General features: G+C 44.3%; 1 long non-coding RNA gene across 1 annotated transcript in view; it reads right to left on the bottom strand.

Moving 5' to 3' along the window:
• Positions 1–267: 267 nt before the first annotated feature.
• The window catches only part of LOC140210313 (uncharacterized), a 133,570-nt gene continuing 111,798 nt past the window's right edge, over positions 268–22,039 (bottom strand). The window contains exons 2-3 of the long non-coding RNA XR_011889210.1: positions 8,909–8,985; positions 268–391 (exon numbers count right to left, since the gene is read on the bottom strand). This is a non-coding gene — a long non-coding RNA (uncharacterized lncRNA). The remainder of the gene's footprint in view (positions 392–8,908; positions 8,986–22,039) is intronic.

Genomic DNA, 22,039 nt, shown 5'->3' with positions numbered 1-22,039 from the left:
TTAAGTTGAAGCTTGTTTAAAGATTAGACAGCTTTTATTTGTTACATGTATTCGGCATGACATCAAAAACCTTAACAAACTTCTATAGATGTGCGGTGGAAAGTATTTTGAATGGTTGCATTAGAACCTGGTATGGAAATACCGATGCCTTTGAACAAAAAATCCTACGAAAGATAATGGATTCACCCAGTACATCATGGGTAAAGCCCTCCCAAACTTTGAGCACATCCTACATGAAACATTGTCATAGAAAAGCAGCATCCATCATCAAAGTTCCTCACCACCTTGGCTATGCTGTTTTCTCGCCGCTGCCATCAGGTAGAAGGTACGAGAGCCTCAGGACTTGTACCATCAGGTTCGAGAAATGTTACTACCCCTCAACCATCAGGGCCTGGAACAAAAGAGGATAACTATACTCATCTATTGAAATGTTCCCACAACCAGTGATCTCACTTTAAAGACTCTTTATCTTGTTATTTCATGCTGTCGCTCTTTATTGCTATTTATTTATATTTGCATTTGCACAGTTTTGTTGATTTATATGCTTTTGGTCTTTCATTAATCCTGTTTACAGTTACGATTCTAAAGACTTGCTGAGTATTCCTGCAGGGCAGAAGAGAATCTCGGTTGTATGTGGTGACATGTATGTACTCTGATAATACATTTTACTTTGAACTTTTGAACTTTGAAATAGTGAAATGTGTGCTTTGTTTCAACAACCAACACACTCTGAGTGTGTCAGAACACACCCTGACCCACACACTATGTGGGTCAACGTAGCATGCCCACAACTTACTAACCTTTACTAACACCCCATCTTTGGAATGTGGGAGGAAGCTGGAGCACCCAGAGGAAACTGACGTGGTCACAGGGAGAACATACAAACTCCTTAGAGACAATGGTGAGGATCAAACCCCAGTCACTGGTGTTTTAAAGTGATGTAAGACCATAAGACGATAAGACAAAGGAGCAGAAGTCGGCCATTCGGCCCATTGAGTCTGCTCCGCCATTTTATCATGAGCTGATCCCTTCTCCCATTTAGTCCCACTCCCCCGCCTTTTCACCATAACCTTTGATGCCCTGGCTACTCAGATACCTATCAATCTCTGCCTTAAATACACCCAATGACTTGGCCTCCACTGCTGTCCGTGACAACAAATTCCATAGATTCACCACCCTCCGGCTAAAATAATTTCTTCGCATTTCTGTTCTGAATGGGCGCCTTTCAATCCTTAAGTCATGCCCTCTCGCACTAGACACCCCCATCATGGGAAGCAACTTTGCCACATCCACTCTATCCATGCCTTTCAACATTCGAAATGTTTCTATAAGGTCTCCCCTCATTCTTCAAAACTCCAAGGAATACAGTCCAAGAATGGACAAACGTTCCTCATATGTTAACCCTCTCATTCCCGAATCATTCTAGTGAATCTTCTCTGTACCCTCTCCAACGTCAGCACATCCCTTCTTAAATAAGGAGACCAAAACTGCCCACCGTACTCCAAGTGAGGTCTCACTAGCGCCTTATAGAGCCTCAACATCACATCCCTGCTCCTATACTCTATTCCTCTAGAAATGAATGCCTACATTGCATTCGACTTCTTCACTACCGACTCAACCTGGAGGTTAACCTTAAGGGTATCCTATACAAGGACTCCCAAGTCCCGTTGCATCTCAGAACTTTGAATTCTTTCCCCATTTAAATAATAGTCTGCCTGTTTGTTACTTCTGCCAAAGTGCATAACCATACACTTTCCAACATTGTACTTCATTTGCCACTTCTTTGCCCATTCTTCCAATCTATCCAAGTCTCTCTGCAGACTCTCCGTTTCCTCCACCTATCTTCATATCGTCAGCAAACTTATCCACAAAGCCATCTATTCCATAATCCAAATCGTTGATGTACAATATAAAAAGAAGCAGCCCCAACACGGACCCACTGGTAACCGGCAGCCAACCAGAATAGGATCCCTTTATTCCCACTCTCTGTTTCCTGCCAATCAGCCCATGCTCTATCCACGATTGTAACTTTCCCGTAATTCCATGGACTCTTATCTTGTTAAGTAGCCTCATGTGTGGCACCTTTCAAAGGCCTTCTGAAAATCCAAATATACAACATCCACTGCACCTCCCTTGTCTAGCCTACTGGTAATTTCCTTAAAAAATTGTAATAGGTTCGTCAGGCAGGATTTTCCTTTGAGGAATCCATGCTGAGTTCTGCCTATTTTGTCATATGCCTCCAGGTACTCTGTAACCTCATCCTTGACAATCGACTCCAACAACTTCCCAACCACCGATGTCAAGCTAACAGGTCTATAATTTCCTTTTTGCTTCCTTGCACCCTTCTTAAATAGCGGAGTGACATTTGCAATCTTCCAGTCCTCCGGAACAATGCCAGAATCTATCTACTTTTGAAAGATCATCGCTAATGCCTCCACAATCTCCACAGCTACTTCCTTCAGAACACGCAGGTGCATTCCATCTGGTCCAGGTGATTTATCTACCATTAGACTATTCAGCTTCCTGAGTACTTTCTCTGTCATAATTGTGACTGCGCACACTTCTCTTCCCTGCCACCCTTGAGTGTCCGGTATACTGGTGATATCTTCCTCAGTGAAGACTGATGCAAAATACTCGTTCAGTTCCTCTGCCATCTCCTTATCTCCCATTAACGATTTCTCCAGCATCATTTTCTATCGGTCCTATATCTACTCTCACCTGTCTTTTACTCTTTATATACTTGAAAAAGCTTTTAGTATCCTCTTTGATATTATTTGCTAGCTTCCTTTCATGGTTAATCTTTTCTCTCTTAATGACCTTCTTAGTTTCCTTTTGTAAGGTTTCAAAAACTTCCCAATCTTCACTAATTTTTGCTTCCTTGTATGCCCTCTCCTTTGCTTTAACTTTGGCTTTGACTTGTCAACCACGGTTGCATCCTTTTTCCATTCGAAAATTTCTTCTTTTCTGGAATATACCTGTCTTGCACCTTCCTCACTTCTTGCATAAGCTCCAGCCACTGCTGCTCTGCCATCTTTCCTGCCAGTGTCCCTTTCCAGTCAACTTTGGCCAGTTCCTCTCTCATGCCACTGTAATTTCCTTTACTCCACTGAAATACCAACACATCAGATTTCGGCTTCTCTTTTTCAAATATCACAGTGAACTCAATCATGTTATGATCACTGCCTCCTAAGGGTTCCTTCACCTCAATCTCTCTAATCACCTCCGGTTCATTACACAATACCCAGTCCAGTATAGCCGATCCCCTAGTGGGCTCAACAACAAGTTGTTCTAAAAAGCCATCTCGCAGACATTCTATAAATTCTCTCTCTTGAGATCCAGTGCCAACCTCATTTTCCCAATCCACTCGCATGTTAAAATCCCCCACAATTATCATAACACTGCCCTTCTGACAAGCCTTTTCTATTTCCTGTTGTAATTTGTAGTCCACATCCCTGCAGCTGTTTGGAGGCCTATAAATAACTGCCGTCAGGGTTCTTTTACCCTTGCAATTTCTTAGCTCAACTCATAAAGATTCTGCACCTTCCGATCCTATATCACCTCTTTCTAATGATTTAATATCATTTCTTACCAATAAAGCCACGCCTCCCCCTCTCCCTACCTTCCTATCCTTCCGATACACCGTGTATCCTTGGACATTCAATTCCCAGAGACATGCATCCTTTAGCCAGGTCTCAGTGATGGCCACAATATCATACCTGCCAATCTGTAGCTGTACGACAAGATCATCCACCTTATTCCTTATGCTGCGTACATTTAAATATAACACCTTAAGACCAGTATTTGGTACTTTTCGCTTTGATTTCACTGCAACTCATCCTAATGGCTAAAATTTGCCCCATCACCTGCCTGTCTTTCCTGACATCTTTACTACTCACTATCTTAGATTTATTTCTGTTTTCTCCTTCCTCCGCTTTGTCATTCCGGTTCCCATCCCCCTGCCAAATTAGTTTAAACCCTCCCTAACAGTTCTATAAAACCTTTCCGCCAGGATATTGGTCCCATTCGGGTTCAGGTGTAACCTGTCCTTTTTGAACAGGTCATACTTCCCCCAGAAGAGATCCCAATTATCTAAGAATCTGAAGCCCTTCCCCCTGCACTAGTCTCTCAGCCACGCATTCATCTGCCTGATCCTACTATTCTTGCCCTCGTTAGCACGTGGCACAGGTAGCAATCCCGAGATTACTACCCTGGAGGTCCTGCTTCTCAGCTTCCTTCCTAACCCCTGGAAATCTCTCTTCAGGACCTCCTCCTTTGTCCTATCTATGTCATTGGTACCAACATGTACCAAGACAACTGGCTGCTCACCCTCCCCCTTCAGAATATTCAGGGCCCAATCCGAGACATCCCGTACCCTGGCACCTGGGAGGCAACACACCATGCGGGTATCTCTATCAGGCTCACAGAATCTCCTGTCCGTTCCCCTGACTATGAAATCCCCTACGACTACCACATTTCTCTTCTCCCTCCTTCTCTCCTGCACAACAGTGCCAGGCTCAGTGCCAGAGACCCGGTCACCGTGGGTGTCCCCTGTCAGATCATCCCCGTCAACAGCATCCAGAACAAGATATTTGTTGCTGAGGGGGACAGCCAAGGTGTGCTCTCCACTATCCGGGCATTTCCTTTCCCTCTCTTGACAGTGACCCAGTTTTCTGACCCCTGTAGCCTAGGGGTGACTACCTCCCTGTAGCTCCTGTCTATCATCTCTTCACTTTCCCTGATAAGCAGTAGGTCATCAAGCTGCAGCTCCAGATCCCTAACATGGTCTCTGAGGAGCTGCATCTCGGTGCACCTGGTGCAGATGTGGCCATCAGGGAGGCTGGAGGTCTCCCAGGATTCCCACATCTGACACCCTGAACAAAGCACTAACCCTGCAGGCATGCTACCTAATTCTACAGGAATGAAACAGGAAAAATAAGCCTACTCACCCACTTACCTCGCCAAACAGATGAACTTTTTAAACCGTTAGCTCGTACCGTTAGCTGTGAGAGCCCTGCTGTTCCTGTCTGTCCGGGCTGATTTGCCAAAGGGGTGTGGGGGGGGGGGGAGAAAAAAAGAGTTGGTGCCTCACTCTCACCTCTTCCCATTTACCGCTGAAGCCCATTGAAGCCAAAGCCCTACACTCTGCTCCCATTCACTCCGCTGCCCGCTGTATAGGGTGGTCTCCTTTTTAAACTCTCCACGCTGTCCTGTTGACGTCACGCTAGATGCTACGCTAGTATGCTGCCTTCTTGTTCCGTAAAGTTTATTTTAAGGAACTACAAATTGACTAGGTACAATTTCAAAACTAAACAGAAGAAAGGGCGAAATAATATCTAGTGTGGAAAAATTGATTTGAAAGTAGAAATATAACAAAATCTATGGTGTAACTGAGGGCTAGAAATTGTTTCACATGCTGAAACATTTTTGCTCACAACCCAAAGGGATTTTATCAAAAACCTCATCACCATGAGTCAAAGACGAACAAGAATTTGCTCCTAGTCCTCTGTGCACATGACATGTGTATGATGGCCTCTAGACATGTCCAGTGATATGGAACAACATACAACACACTCCTCGACAATCCTCATGCAACATCCCTTGATAGAGTCAAGACCCGTAAGTGACACAACCACTCCACCGAACTAGGTCTCAGCTGGGGATCCGAGATCTGTTTTTGGGTTAGGTAAAGGGGACCATGCTTAACTTGAGCTATTGCTCAGGTGTCTGGGATGTTACTCTTCGGGTAGGTAGGCACTTTCTAGGTGTTCTATATTTATTTGCATCTACCTTCCCATACCTTGCTGCTGATGTCGTTATGGTCTCTGCTTGCATACCTGACTCACACCACTCTTGGAACCCAGATTTACCACTTTGACCGGCTCCTTTCAACTATGAGATCTCACGGTCAATTCCCAATATATCTTACCCTGCATTCCTTCCCCAATAGAACTCCACTCAATTTCTTTCTCCCCTCTCCTCCCAAATTTCCTTTTCCAAGTCTTCCCTCTTCTGTCAAACTTACCCTCAAGATTACACCTGAAGTATTGCACTGAAGCATTCTCCTTGACCATTCGGTTCTTGAACTAACCCACAAAACCCTAATCATTACAGTTTAGCAACACTATGACCACTTTGCCCTAAATTGGGTTATTTTTTTTGTTCTGATTGTATTTTCTTATTAAAATTGGGCACACTTTGTTTTTTTCTACTACTTAAATGATGCTATGTGCCTGTCATACTACCACAAGCAAGTTTTTCATTGCATATATACTCATGCTTATGACAATAAACTTGACCTTCAGTGTTCAAAATAGCAGCCTAGATTTCTTCCCACAGTACTCTGAACTGGAATTTGAACAAATTATGTTCTAATTCATGTAGAAGACTGCTGCATCCATAAAAAGGCAGGATTTTAGTCCTAGGACTATTCACTGTCAGGGATGCAGTGTAGTGGAGCAATGAAATTAGATGCTTATACAACAATTGGTAGGGAGAATAGTGAGGAGAGAGTTAATGTAGAGGCACATGAGTGATTTTAGTTCTACCTGCCTGGAAGAAAATATTGAGGTTTACACCAAGTCACATCAAGCTTTAAGTTCCTTGGTATACACATCACTGAGGACTTCACTTGGTCTGTACATACCAGCTGTGTGGTGAAAAAAGCACAACAGTGCCACTTTCACCTCAGACAGTTGAAGAAGTTCGGCATGAGTCCTCCAGTCCTAAGTACTTTCTATAGGGGCACAGTTGAGAGCATCCTGACTGGCTGCATCACTGTCTGGTATGGGAACTGTACCTCCCTCAATCGCAGGACTCTGCAGAGAGTGGTGTGGACAACCGAGCACATCTGTGGATGTGAAATTCCCACTGTTCAGGGTATTTACAGTAACAAGTGCACAAAAAGGGCCTAAAGGATCATTGGGGACCCGAGTCACCCCAATCACAAACTGTTCCAGCTGCTACCATCTGGGAAATGGTACAGCAGCATTAAAGCCAGGAATAACAGGCTCTGGGACAGCTTCTTCCAGCAGGCTGTCTAGTTCATGCTGATACAATTGTATTTCTAAGCTATATTGACTGTTCTGTTGTATATCTTACTGTACATACTATTTATTATAAATTACTATGATTGCATGTTGCACATTCAGATGGAGACTCCTTATGTATGTGAAGGATGTAAGCAATAAAGTCAATTGAACTCAGTTCAATTCAATTCAATCCACAAAAACCAAATGATTCATGAAGGGACCTGAGAAAGCTATGTTAAACATTATATATTTACTTGTAAAAATATTTTGAGATGATTTGAAGATCTTGTTATATTAATTTTAAATTAATTATCTTTGACTAGATTGGCCTTGGTTTCTGCGTCCAATATTGTGCTGGTACCAAAAGGGTAAAAAATAAGCAAATATGAATTAAAATCTGACTTTTGGTGATTCTGCACAGATCCATTCCGAACTCCAGTAGAACATATATTCCATTGGCCAAGGTATCTCAACAAGCAGTAATATTCCTCCCAACCACTGAGCATATTTACATGAAATGCTGTTGTAGGAAAACAGCATCCATCGTCAAAGATCCTTCCCACTCAGACCATGCTCTGTTCTCATGACTGCCATTAGGTAGAAGGTACAATTGCCTCAGAACTTGCACCACCAGGTTCAGAAACAGTTACCACCCCTCAACTCTGAAACCTCTGCCACCTCCAACTGGATCTCACCACTAAACACATCTCCCCCCCCCCCCACTTTCTGCTTTCCGCAGGGATCGCTCTCTAGGCAACTCGCTTGTCTATTCGTCCCTCCCCACTGATCTCCCTTCTGGCACTTATCCTTTCAAGTGGAACATGTGCTACACCTGTCCCTACACCTCCTCCCTCACTACCATTCAGTGTCCCAAACAGTCCTTCCAGGTGAGGCAACACTTCACCTGGGAGTCTGTTGGGGTCATTTACTGTGTTCGGTGCTCCCGGTGTGGCCTCTTGTATGTCGGTGAGACCTGACTTAGATTGGGAGACCACATCATTGAGCCCCTATGCTCCGTCCGCCAGAACAAGCGAGATCTCCCAGTGGCCACCCATTTTAATTCCACTTCCCATTCCCATATGTCCATCCATGGCCTCCTCCACTGTCGGGATCAGGCCACACTTAGGTTGGAGGAAGAGCACCTTATATTCCATTTGGGTAGCCTCCAACCTGATGGCATGAACATCGATTTCTCAAACTTCCAGTAATGTCTCCACCACCCCTCCCTTCACTATTCCCCATCCCCTTGTCCCTCTCTCATGTTATCTCCTTGCCCACCCATTGCCTCCCTCTAATGCTCCTCCCACCCCACCTTTCTTCTTTCTTCCATGACCTTCTGTCTCTCTCACCAATGAACTTCCTAGTTCTTTGCTTCATCCCTCCCCCTCCATTTAACCTATATCCTGGAGTTTCTCTCTCCCCTTCCCTCATCTTTCAAATCTACTCTTCAGCTTTTTTTTCCTCCAGTCCTGCCAAAGGGTTTCAACCTGAAACGTTAACTGTGCTTTTTTCCATAGATGCTACCTGGTCTATTGAGTTCCTCCAGCACTTTGTGTGTACCACCTCTCAACCATCAGGCACTTGAACAAATCAGGATAACTATATTCATCTATTGAGATGTTCCCACAACCAATGATCTCACTTTAAGGACACTATCTTGTAATTTCATACTGCTGTTATTTATTGCTATTTATTTATATTTGCAATTGCAAAGTTTGTTGTCTTCTATGTTCTATCTCTTTCTATTGATCCTGTTTAAAGTTACTATTCTATAGATCTGCTGATTATGCCCACAGGAAAAAGTATCACAGGGTTGTATGTGGTGACATGTATATACTCTGATAATAAATTTTACTTGAACTTTGAACTTTATTAATCACCTGTACAGAGGTTTCTGAGTTGATGGATTGTGTCTGAATTCACCAAAGGTCTTAGAAAAATTCAGATCAGGCAGCATCTGTGGAAAGAGTGAAATTGAGTTAATATTACGAGTGTTAAATAAAGACAGAAAATGCCAGAAATATTCAACAGTTCAGGTCACTTCTGTGGGAAGAGGAACAGAGCTAGTATCTGCAGTTTTTTTTTGTGTGGTTGTTGTGACCCGTCTAATGTGGTAGTATAGTGGGTAGTGCTTGTCGCTCTCACTTTCAGCTTCCACCGAGTGTATAATCTCTCCCTGCAAGTGCATAGTCTCTCCAACAGCAAGCCTCATGTAGTGCCTCCTTACCGAAGACACACGGAAACTAAACTCCCTTTGGACTCAGGCTGAACTACAGAGCTTGGGGAGGAGGTCTGGCCCCTGCACACATAACATGCAGGCCCACCGGCATGCGGACATGCCCTGGTGCTTGTGAACCAGATCCCAGCTATGGTGGACAACCTCGGGAGAGATGAAGGCTACAGGAGTAAACCCAGACAGCAAGCCCAGAGTGGAGCCCTAAAGGTGGCTGGACGTCATTTAACAGCCTTCTGGCAGCTCCGGCAACCAAGCTGGTGCCAAACAAATTGCTTCATAAACTTTGCTTTAGACTACACTGGTGAGGCTGAGAGGGGGATCTTGACGACTGGGCATCCCATGATCTCTATACCTTCTGCCCAGGCTTGTCATGATGATCATCATCACCCATTGTTATTTGAGACAGATAGATGCCAACCAACCTACCTACCAACTTTAGGACTGGACTGTTTTAATACATTCAGAAAAGCATGGACCTGATGAGGTGAAGAGCCTGTTTCTATGCTGTAGTGCTCTATAACTCTAAAAAGCTGGTTACTAGAAGTTGTTGAAATCAATATTGAATCCCAAGGTTGGTAATACTCCAATATGAAGGATGAAATATGGTTCTGTAAGTTTTTTGTTAGACATTATTGGAACAATGTAGGGTACCAAACTCAGAGAGGACAGAGAGTGAGTGGGGTGGGGAATTAACATGCCAGTTGACTGGAAACAAAGGGTCAAGCTGAGGAAGTAAATGGAAGTGTTCTATAAAGCTAGCACATCACGTCGCCGGGTCTAAGCAATGTGTAACGGTTCCTTTGCATCTTTTGTATGATTGCAAGATACTGCTGGATATTGAGAACATCAGGTTCTGCTGGTCTGTCCCACTGATGAGCTCCTCGATAGTGGTGCAGTTGTACTTGTAGTGCACCATGTTGCCAGCGGCTACAGCCACCCAAGGAGGAAGGCGTCAGAGGCGAAACACGGCCAAAAAACCGTGCAAGGTATTGTCTTGGATGTTTTTCTTGTAATTGCAAGACCCTGTTGGACAATGGTAATGCAGAGTGCTGCAAGTCCAGTTCAGTAGTTCATTGGTGAGACCGATGGTGAGGGAGCTGCGTGGCCTTGGTGTTTGCACGGACCAGGCCCTCGTACCGCAGGGTCGCCTGTGGCAGCTCCCCGAGAAAAGAGATGATGGATCTAGTGTGAGAGAGAGCTGGAGTCCTTACCGGGTTGGGGGCTGGCCCCTCCTGGTAGTATTTACCTCCAGTGTTTGCTTGGTGGAAGACAAGTTGGATTCTGTCTGCAGTTGCACTATAGTGCTTGATGAAGATTGCTGCAGTGTCCGTCTACAGACCATGACACTCAGGGACTTCAACTATTTAAATATTAACTTATTTCTTTTGTTTCTTGTGTCCTCGTGTTTTTCTGCTACCATAACTATATGTATTATATGTGCTGTGTGTGACTGTTGGTACAGTGTTTTGTACCTTGGTCCCAGAGCATCGCTGTTTCGTTTGACTGTATTCAATGTATAGCTGAGTGGTAATTATACTTGAACTTAACAGCCTTGCTATAATGCACTGATACCAAAAAAAAGACAAAACTTCTTCCACCCATCTTCTTATTCTGGTTATCTCCCCTTTCTTTCGAGCTCTGATTAAGAGTCTCAGCCCAAAATATCGACTGCCAATTCACCTCTGTAGATGCTGTCTGACTTGCTAAATTCCTCTTCCATTTTGTGTGTGTGTTGCTTCAGATTTCTGGGATCTGCAGACTCTTGTGTCTCAATAAAAAAAAACCAAGCCTGATTAAAGGGAAGATTAAGGAATAGGAAGAGTTGGCAGAGAATATTAAGCTGGCTGCGGCAGATAAAGCCGATTATGTACATAATTACAGTCTTCCAAGAAATGAAACAGTTTACTGGTAATGGTTCTTTATGCATAACCAGGGACAGGGAGAACCTTTGATACTTTAAGAGGTCATTTTACTTGCAAATATTTATCATTTTGCAGCTTTACAGAAGTTAGTCATCTGAAAGTGCATTTTCCCTAGATTCTACGAAACTAGCTAGAGGAAACAACTAATCAATGGAACAAAATAATTCTAGGAAAGTGTATGAAGAAATGCAAAACTGTGGATGTATTGAAAGCTGGATTAGACATGTTGGGTGGCCAGGCGAAGGAAGCTTCTGTGATAAGACAAAAGATAGAACAGGGAAGGAATTATGGTGATTAAAAGGTTGTGAGTATTGAGGACAGAAACATGAGGCAAAAAGAAACGCCCTGTAATTGGCGAAAAATGTATGCAAGGTGTGGATTAGAAAATCCTTTCTGCAACTAGAGCACAGTGTATATGACATTGATGATTCATGAAATTGGTGAGATGAGCTTTGCAGTGAATGATATTAGCCGAGATTTAAGTGTTGCAGCTTAAAGATAAGCTTTATTTGTCACAAATACATCAAAATATACAGTGAAATTCATCACATGCATCAAACTAAATTAGCAAGGATTGTGCCGAGCAGCCTGCAAATGTCGCCACACTTCCGATGCCAACATAGCATGCTCGTAACTCACCAACTCTAACCATAAGACTCTGGAATGTGGGAGGGAACTGGAGCACAAGAAGGAAACCCACACGTTAATGGGGAGAATGCATAGACTTCTTATAAACAGCGGAGATAATCAAACCCCAATTTTATAATCCTAACTCTAACCCTAACTACTACAATCCCATGGCACCTCAATTTAAAATTCATGTAGCTGGTGATATACTGTATGATGGAATCGTTCCTATGGAATGATTGCCCACAAGAAGATATATCCATGAAAAATTTTGGTGTAAGGGTGATTAGTAACTCTTAATTTGATTCTGTGATCCCCTAAGACAGCCACCAGTTTCAGAATGGTTCGGCTGGAACCAATGAGCCATGTATCCTTTTCTCAAGAGTTCCTTTAGGGATCTGGGCATGGCTGAGGTCAGCAATTAGTCAGCACGAGCTGATCTAGAGAGGATGCTGTCTTCTTAAACAACTTCAGCCCTTCTGATGAAGGTGTTCCCGCACTGTCGCTGAGGAGGGAGTGTCAGAAGTTTGACTCAATAGTGTTGTTTCAATGTGTCTGCTATTCTTATCCTTCTTAGTGGGAGAAGCTGAGAGTTAGGAGTTGCTAATGGAGAACCATGGGTGAATAATTGCAGATGGTACGCACTACAGCTGCTCTGCACTGATGGTAGAGGGAATGAATGTTTATGGTACAATCAAAGCAGGTTGCTTGGCCCTGAACTGCAACGTCCCATAAGAGGTTCTTATGAGAGGTTCTGTGGGCAAGAACAAGATTCCCAGATGGTATGTTGCCTCCTGGGTGACATGGTCCAGGACATTGCGGATTGAGTCCTCACCATTCTTAAGTGGGAGGGTGAACATCCAGAGGTCGTGGTCCATGTAGGTGCCAATGACATGAGTAGGATGTGAGACAAGGTTCTGCATAGGGAAGTCTGAGAGTTAGGTGCTAAGTGAAAGGGCAGGACCTCCAGGGTTGCTACCCATGGCCACATGCTACTGAGGCCAGAAACAGGCAAAAATATACAGTTAAACATCTGGCTAAGGAGGTGGTGTAGGAGGGAGGGTATGAGATTTTTGAATCACTGGGCTCTCTCCCAGGGAAGGTGGGTCCTGTAGAGAAGGCATGGTTTGCATCTGAACTGGAAGGAATCTAACATCCTAGCGGGAGGGTTTGCTAATGCTGCATGGTGGGGTCTAAGCTAGAGTTGCAGGGGGATGGGAACCAGAGTGCCAGAACGGATTGTGGAGAGGTTGTGGAGACAGACATTGGTAAGATCTCAGACAGAGTCAGGAATCAAAAGGTTGAGCATGGCACAACTAGTGTCCTGAGCTGTGTATATTTCAATGCAGTATCTAAGGAAAAGCAGACACGCTCAGGGCATAGATCAACACGTGCAATTATGACATCGTAGTCATTAGTGAGACTTGGGTGCAGGAGGGGCAGGATTGTCAGCTCAGTGGGGTTCCACTGTTTTAGACGTGACAGAGCAGAATGAAGTTAAAGGAGGAGGATTGGCAATACTAGTCAGGGCAAATGTCATGGTAATGCCCAGTCAGAACAGGCTGGAGAGTTCATCTAGTGAGGTGTTATGGGTGGAACTGAGAAATAAGATAGGTATGACCACGTTACTCGGGACATATTACACACCATCCAACAGTCCTAGGGTTTTAGAGGAACAAATTTGTAACGAGATCACAGACTATTGCAAGAAACATAAGGTTTGTTATAGTAGGCGAATTTAACTTTCCATATATTGACTAGGAATTTCATACATTAAAAGGACTAGATAGGAAAGAGTTTGTCAAATATATTCAGGAAAAATTTCATTCATCAGTATGTAGAAGTCCCAATGAGAGAGCATGCAGTACTGGATCTGCTATTAGGGAATGAGTCAGGGTGGGGGAAAATAGTTTATTTAGGAGAACACTTTGCATTCAGTGTCCAAAATGCCATTAGTTTCAAAGTAAATATGCAAAGATAGGTCTGGTCCACAGGTTGAGATTCTAAATTGGACAAAGGCCAACTTTGATGATATCGGAAATGATCTGGCAAGTGTGGATTGGGACAGGCTGTTTTCTAGCAAAGATGTACTTGGTAAATAGGAGGCCTTCAAGACCAAAAAAAGATAGTACAAAGCCTGTCAGAATGAAAGGTAAAGATAACAAGTGATTTTCTTGGTAACCTTGGTTTTCAAGAGATGTTGATGTCTTGATTAAGGAAAAAAAAGGATGTGCATAGCTGGTATAGGCAGGTAGGAACAAATGGGGTGCTTATGGAGTATAAGAAATGTAAGTGAAATCAGGAGGGCTAAAAGAAGGCATGAAGTTTCTCTAGCAGACAAGATGAAGGAGAATCCTAAGGGATTCTACAGATATGTAAAGGGCAAAAGGATTGCAAGGGACAAAATTGGTCCTTCGGAACAGCGGTCCCCAACCACTGGGCCGCGGACCGGTACCGGGCTGCAAAGCATGTGCTACCGGGGAGCGAAGAAATGATATGATTTGGCGATATGAGTCAGCTGCACCTTTCCTCATTCCCTGTCACGGACTGTTAAGCTTGAACGCACGCGAGGTCATTACCCACGCGTCATCCATGTCAGCGTGGGAAGGAGATCAGCTCCTGGAGCTTGCAAGTGACGGTGGGCTGAAAAGTATGTTTGACGTAACATCTCTGCTGGCATTCTGGATCAAAGTCAATGCTAAATATCCTGAGATAGCCACACAAGCACTGAAAACATTGCTTCTGTTTCCAATGTATCTCTGCAATGAATGCAACGAAAACTAAATTGCGGAGTAGACTGGACATAAGGAACCCCCTTCGAGTACCACTGTATCCAATCACCCCTCGATAGGACCATCTTGTTGCAGGAAAACAAGTATTCAGCCCAGGGCTCCCACTGATTCAGCGATATCGGTGTGTTGCAATGATTTTATATGTTCATACGCGGAAAATATGTGCTGTGTGTTTAATATCCAAACGTTACTTAAAATATTATGATGCTATTGACTTATAAGTGACCTATATAACCATATAACAATTACAGCATAGAAATATGCGATCTCGGCCCTTCTAGTCCGTGCCAAATGCTAATCTCACCTAGTCCCACCAATCTGCACTCAGCCCATAACCCTCCACTCCTTTCCTGTCCATATACCTATCCAATTTTTCTTTAAATGATAATATCGAACCTGCCCCTACCACTTCTACTGGAAGTTCGTTCAACACTTACTTCAAGCTCCCGTTCCTCCCCTGATAATTGACTTATCACTATATTCATGCGAGGAAAATATGCGCTGTGTGTTTAATATTAACTTCATTAGATAATCCCTTTTAGAAACGAAATTGAGTGTATTAGCCACTTATCACCTATATTCCAGTCGTGATTTACACCCCCCACCTCCACCAAAAACGATTTGTAGAGAAAAATCAGCATGCACACTGGTGTTCGCGCAAGGCTTCATGGTCATGGTAGTCTTTCTTGGGGTAAACACAACGTACTTGACTGCTACTCTTGTCCGTTGGCGACCCTACCGCGCCCCCCCCCCCCCGGGTCGGCTGGTCCGCAATAATATTGTCAATAATAAATCAGTCTGCAGTGTAAAAAAGTTTGGGGACCCCTGCTCTGGAAGATCAGAATGGTAATTCATGTGTGGAGCCAAAACAGATGGGGGAAGATCATAAATAAATATATTGTATCTGTATTTATTCAGGAGATGGACACAGAGTCTATAGAAGTGAGGCAAAGCAGTATCAATTTCATGGATCCTGTACAGATTACAGAGGAGGTGTTTGCTATCCTGAGGCAAATCAGTGTGGATTAATTCCCAGGGTCTGACAAGGTGTTCCCTCAGACCCTACGGGAGGCAAGTGAAGAAACTGCCGAGGGCCTAGCAGAGATATTAAGTCATCTTTAGTACCAAGAGAGGTACCAGAGGATTAGAGGGTAGCCAATGTTTTTCCGATGTTTAAAAAAGGCTCTAAACATAAACCGGGAAGTTATAGGCTGGTGATTCTGACATCATTTGCGGGAAAATTACTGAAGGGTATTCTAAGGAACCAGATATATAAGTATTTGGATAGACATGGACTGGTTAAGGGCAGTTAGCATGGCTTTGTGTGTAGTAGATCATGTCTAACCAATCTTATAGAGCTCTTCAAGGAAGTTACCAGGAAAGTAGATGAAGACAAGGCAGTGGATGTTGCCTATATGGACTTTAGCAAGGTTGGCATTCAAGATGAAGTAGTAAATTAGATTAGACATTGGCTTTATAGGAGAAATCGGAGAGTGGTAGTAGAAGTTTGGATCTCTGACTGGAGGCATGTGACTCATGGTGTGCTGGCTCCCTTGTTGTTTGTCATCTATACTAATGATCTGGATGATACTGTGGTTAACTGAATCTGCAAATTTGCAGTTGACACCAGGATTGGAGATGTAGTGGACAGCGAGGAAGGCTATCATGGTTTGCAGAAGGATCTGCATCAGCTGGAAAAATGGGCTGAAAAATTGCAGATGGAATATAATGCAGACAAATGTGGGATTTGTACTTTGGTAGGACCAGCCAGGGTAGATCTTACACAGTGAATGTAACTGAGGAGTGTGGTAGAACAATGGGATCTGAGAATACAGGTCCATAATTCGTTGAAAGTGGCGTCACATCTAGACAGGCCCGTAAAGAAATTGGCCTTCATAAACCAATGTAATGAATACAGGAGACGGGATATCATACTGAAGTTGTATAAGATATTTATGAGGCCTAATTTAGAATATTGTGTGCAGTTTTGGTCACCTACCTAAAGGTAAAATGTAAACAAAGTTGAAAGAGTACAGAGAAAATTTACAAGGATGTTGCTGGGTCTGGAGGACTTCAGTTATAAGAAAAGATTGAATAGGATAGAATTTTATACCTTAGAATGTAGAAGATTTGGAGGAGATTTGATAGAGGTGTCATGGTCCGGTCAGTGAAGTCCGCATTCCGGTTCATGGTCCGGTCCATCGATCCTTATTCCAGGTTGTCCAGTTTTCCCTTGTCCTGTTCTGTGCCTTAATTGAAGCACATGATTCTCATTCTGGGCTGGCTACATAAACAGCTCCTGGGTTCAGCTTCAGTTGCTGGACTGTTCCCTTCACTTCCCCCTGAAGCCTTTTCCTGAAACCTCGCCTGTGTCTTCGACTGTATCGCTGCCAAGTTCTACCACCGGAGCAAGACCGGAGCCTTGCTGTGTCTAGATAAGGAACTGTCTCTTTGTGTCCACGCCTTCGCTAGGTAGGTCTGGCCATTTGCCACTACCTTGAGTTGGGAACTGTCTCTGTGTCCACACCTTCACTAGGTAGGTCCGGCTGTCTGCCGTTATCTTGTGTTGGGAACTGTCTTTTTGTGCCCTCGCCTCCGCTGGGTAGGTCTGGTCATTTGCCGCTACCTTGAGTGAAGATTTGTCGCTCAGTGTTCTGCGTATGAGTCCCGGCCCTACGTCCTGCTCCCCAGGAGGAGTCCTGACTCTGTGTTGAGCCCTGGCCCAACATCCTATTCCCAAGGAGGAGTCCCAGCTCTCTGTTCCATGTTCCTGTTCTCTCACGACCAAGGCTCTGCGTTCGTGTTCTCTCAAGACCAAGGCTCTGCATTCCTGTTCTCCCTCGACCAAGGCTCTGCGTTCCTGTTCTCCCTCGACCAAGGCTCTGCGTTCGTGTTCTCACTCAACCAAGGCTCTGCGTTCGTGTTCTCTCAAGACCAAGGCTCTGCGTTCCTGTTCTCCCTCGACCAAGTCAAGGCTTCTTGTCCTTCTCCTGTCCATTTGCCTCGCCCAGCCCAGTGCTGGGGTTCCCTCGTCCTGTGCTGGTGTTCCCTTATCCTGCCCCAGAGTCTAACATGCAGTCCTGTTGCCACTCCTCATCCAGTAGCCATGTCTTGGCCTCACCTAGATCGAGGGTCCAAGCCCGAGTCAAGATCCAGGTTCCGGGTCCCTGTTCGGTCTCTGGCTCGGAGACCTTGTCCAGGTTCCAAGTTTCTAGTTCCTTGTCCAGGTCCTGCTTTCCTAGTCTAGTCCTGCACCAGGCCCTGTATCCTAGCCTCGTCCACGGCCTGTGTCTTGTCCAGCGTCATTTCTTCCCCACTTCCCTTGCTTGCTTGACACACCTAGTCCTGTTCCTAGTACTTCAGTGTCTGTGTCTTGCATTTGGGTCCGTTCCCAACGTCCCCCTTATGACAGAACAGTCCAGCCAAACATGGGCCCAGCGACGCAGACACTGTCGTTTTACTCTCGCCATCCTGGCTTCCCTCCTGTTGAATGCCCCCCCCCATACCCGCCCATGTTGACCTTTGTCCTGGAGAGCCTGTTCAGTTGCCAGGAGCTGGGTGGGGGTTACTGTCATGGTCCGGTCCGTGAAATCCGCATTCTGGTTCACGGTCCGGTCCATCGATCCTTATTCCAGGTTTTCCAGTTTTCCCTTGTCCTGTTGTGTGCCTTAATTGAAGCTCATGATTCTCATTTTGGACTGGCTACATAAACAGCTCCTGGGTTCGGCTTCAGTTGCTGGACTGTTCCCTTCCCTTCCCCCTGAATTCTTTGCCTGAAACCTCGCCTGCGTCCTCGCCTGTATCGCTGTCAGGTTCTTCCGCCGGAGCAAGACCAGAGCCTTGTTGTCTCTAGATAAGGAGCTGTCTCTTTGTGTCCACACCTTGGCTAGATAGGTCTGGCTGTTTGCCGCTACCGTGTTGGGAACTGTCTCCTTGTGCCCTCACCTCCACTGGGTAGGTCAGGCCATTTGCTGCTACCTTGAGTGGAGATCTGTCTCCCAGTGTTCTGTGTATGAGTTCTGGCCGTACGTGCTGCTCCCTAGGAGGGTTCCTGACTCTGTGTTGAGTCCTGGCCCCAAATCCTGTTCCCAAGGAGGGGTCCCGGCTCAGTATTCCATGTTCCTGTTCTCTCGCGACCAAAGCTCTGCGTTCCTGTTCTCTCAAGACCAAGGCTCTGCATTCCTGTTTCCCTCGACCAAGTCAAGGTTTGTGTTCTCGTCCTGTCCATGTCCCTCACTCAGTGCAGGAGTACCTCGCCCAGCCCGGTGCTGGAGCTTCCTCATCCTGTGCTGGGGTTCCTTCATCCTGTCCAGGAGTCTCGCGTCCAGTCCTGTTGCCACTCCTCATCCCGTAGCCACGTCTCATCCTTGCCTGGATCTGGAGTCCGAGCCCGAGTCAAGACCCAGGTTCCGGGTCCCTGTTCAGTCTCTGGTTCGGAGTCCTCGTCCAGGTTCCTAGTTCCTGGTCTAGTCGTGCTCCAGGCCCTGTATCCTAGCCTTGTCCAGCGTCGTTTATTCCCGACTTCCCTTGCTTGCTTGACACACCTAGTCCTGTTCCTAGTACTTCAGTGTCTGTGTCTTGCATTTGGGTCCAATCCCAGCGCCCCCCCCTTATGACAAGAGTTATACAAAATTATGAGGGGTATAGATAGGTAAATGAAAGCAGACTTTTTCCACGGAGGTTGGGTGGGACTACAACCAGAGGTCATGGGTTAAGGATGAAAGGTGAAAAGTTTAAGGTGAACATGAGGGTTAACTTCTTCAGTCAGTGGGTCGTGAGAGTGTGGAGTGAGCTGCCAGCCCAAGTGGTGCATGTGAGCTTGATTTGAACACTTAAGAGGAGTTTGGATTGGTACATGGATGGTAGTGGTACAGAGGGCAATGGTCCAGGTGTAGATCATTGGGAGTAGGCAGTTTAAATGTTTTCAGCATTGACTAGATGGGCCAAAGGGCCTGTTCCTGTGCTGTAGTTTTCCATTTCTCTATGACTCTAAGATCGGTTGGCACTGCACTCATACAAGCAAGTACACAAAAAGGTTACACTCAAGCTTCTTAGAGGAGCCTCTCTGAAGGTAGCGTGCCAGAGATTCAATACAAATATGATATACATTTCATTGCAATTGACCAGAAAGATGTCACACCTATAGTTGGAAGTGGTACAATACACCATATAGGATTAATAACAGGACACCATGAAATGATTGTGAAGGTTAATCTAATACAAGAAATCACTGCAGCAGCAACTTGATGCCTTTCATGGACAGGAAATCATAAAGGTAATGCAATTCCTGGAGTTCAATAAGAGAAAGCAGCTAGAATTACATTGACCTTCAGTGCCTATAAAAAGTATTCACCCCACTTGAAAGTTTTCACTTCATTGTTTTACAACATTGAATCACAGTGGATTTAATGTGGCTTTTTTGACACTGATCAACAGAAAAAGACTCTTGGTGTCAAAGTGAAAATAAATCTCTACAAAGTGATCTAAATTAATTACAAATCTAAAACACGAACAATTGATTGTATAAGTATTCACCCCATTCAACTCAGTATTTAGTAGCTGCACCTTTGGCAGCAATTACAGCCTTGAGTCTGTGTGGATAGGTCCCGAACAACTTTTTTCATCTGGACACTGCAATTCTTTCCCCATTCTTCTTTATAAAAATGCACAAGCTCGTTATAAAAATGCTGATGAGTGAACAGCCCTTTTCAAGTCGAGCCACAAATTTTCAATTTGATTGAGGTCTGGACTCTGACTTGGCCACTCCAGGACATTAACCTTGTTGTTTTTAAGCCTTTTCTGTGCAGTTTTGGCTTTATGCTTGGGGTTATTGTCTTTCTGGAAAAGAATCTTCTTCCAAGTTGCATTTCTGACTGCATTTGGTTTTCATCCAGGATTTCCCTGTATTTTGTTGCATTCATTTTACCCTCTATCTTCACAAGCCTTCCTGGGCCTGCTGTAGTGAAGCATCCCTATAGCATGATACAGCCTGCACTATGCTTCACAATAGGGATGGTGTGTTTTTGATGATGTATGCTGTTTCATTTACACCAAACATAGCGTTTAGTCTGATGGCCAAAAAGCTCAGTTTTGGTTTCATCAGACCATGGAACCTTCTTCCAGCTGACTTCAGAGTCTTCCGCATGCCCACTGGTAAACCTTAGCAGAGATTTCACATGTATTTTTTTTCAACAGTGGCTTTTTCTTTGCTACTCTTCCATAAAGCTGCAAATGGTGAAGCACCCGGGCAACTGTTATTGTATGTGCAGTTGCTCCCATCTCAGCCACTGAAACTTGTAACTCTAAGAGAGTTGTCATTGCTCTCTTGGTGGCCTCCCTCAGCAGTCCTCTTCTTGCATAGTCACTTAGTTTTTGAGGACAGCCAGCTCTAGGCAGATTTACAGCTGTGCCACATTCTTCCCAGTTCTTGATGATTGACTTAACTGTACTCCAAGGGATATTCAGTGATTCGGAAATTTTCTTGTTTCCATCTCCTGACTTGTGCTTTTCAATAACCTTTGCGCAGAGTTGCTTGGAGTGTTCTTTTGTCTTCATGGTGTAGTTTTTGCCATAATTCTGACTAACCAGCAGTTAGACTTTCCAGATACAAGTGTATTTTTACTACAATCAATTGAAACCCCTTGTCCGCACACAGGTTTATATATAGCTAGGACACCTTAACTAATTATGTGACTTCTAAAACCAATTAGTGTAACTGCACTAATGATGATTTGGTGTGTCATGTTAAAGGGGGTGAATACTTATGCAATCAATTATTTTGTGTTTTATATTTAGAATTGATTTACATCACTTTGTAGAGATAGAGTTTTTTTCCGTTGATCGTTGTCAAAAAAAGCCAAATTAAATCTACTGTGATTCAATGTTGTAAGACAATAACACATGAAAACTTCTTGGTGGGGAGGGGTGGTTGAATACTTTTTATAGGCATTGCAAGCAAGTTCCCATGACTCACAAGGAAAAACTTAAAACTGTTCTAGAGAGATAAACTAAATTATGAATAGAAACCCCAGCAGAAATACCTATCCCATATGTATTGGAAAAGGAAGCAGAACTCTGAGATTGTAGTGGAACTTTGAAGAGAAACCACTGGCTTAACAAGAAGATAGGGAATATTTTGTTAGATGAAGTAGAATTAAAATTCATCAGATACTTTCTCTGACTTCTCCTCTTTCTTTCCAGTCCCGATGAAGAGTCTTGACCTGAAATGTTGACTGTTAACTCTCTTCCATAGATGTAGCCTGACCTGCTGAGTTCCTCCAGCATTTTGTGTGTGTGCTGCATGGATTTCCAGTATCTGCACATTCCCATGTGTTTGTGACAAATAAAACTAATCTTGAGTACCATATGGAATCAACACAGTGACGAGAAGATCTGCAGATGCTGGAAGTCCAAGCAACACAATCAAAATGCTGG

Source organism: Mobula birostris, chromosome 15 (assembly GCF_030028105.1).
Source record: "Mobula birostris isolate sMobBir1 chromosome 15, sMobBir1.hap1, whole genome shotgun sequence".
NCBI lineage: Eukaryota > Metazoa > Chordata > Chondrichthyes > Myliobatiformes > Myliobatidae > Mobula > Mobula birostris.
This window is presented reverse-complemented; position numbering and strand designations above follow the sequence as displayed.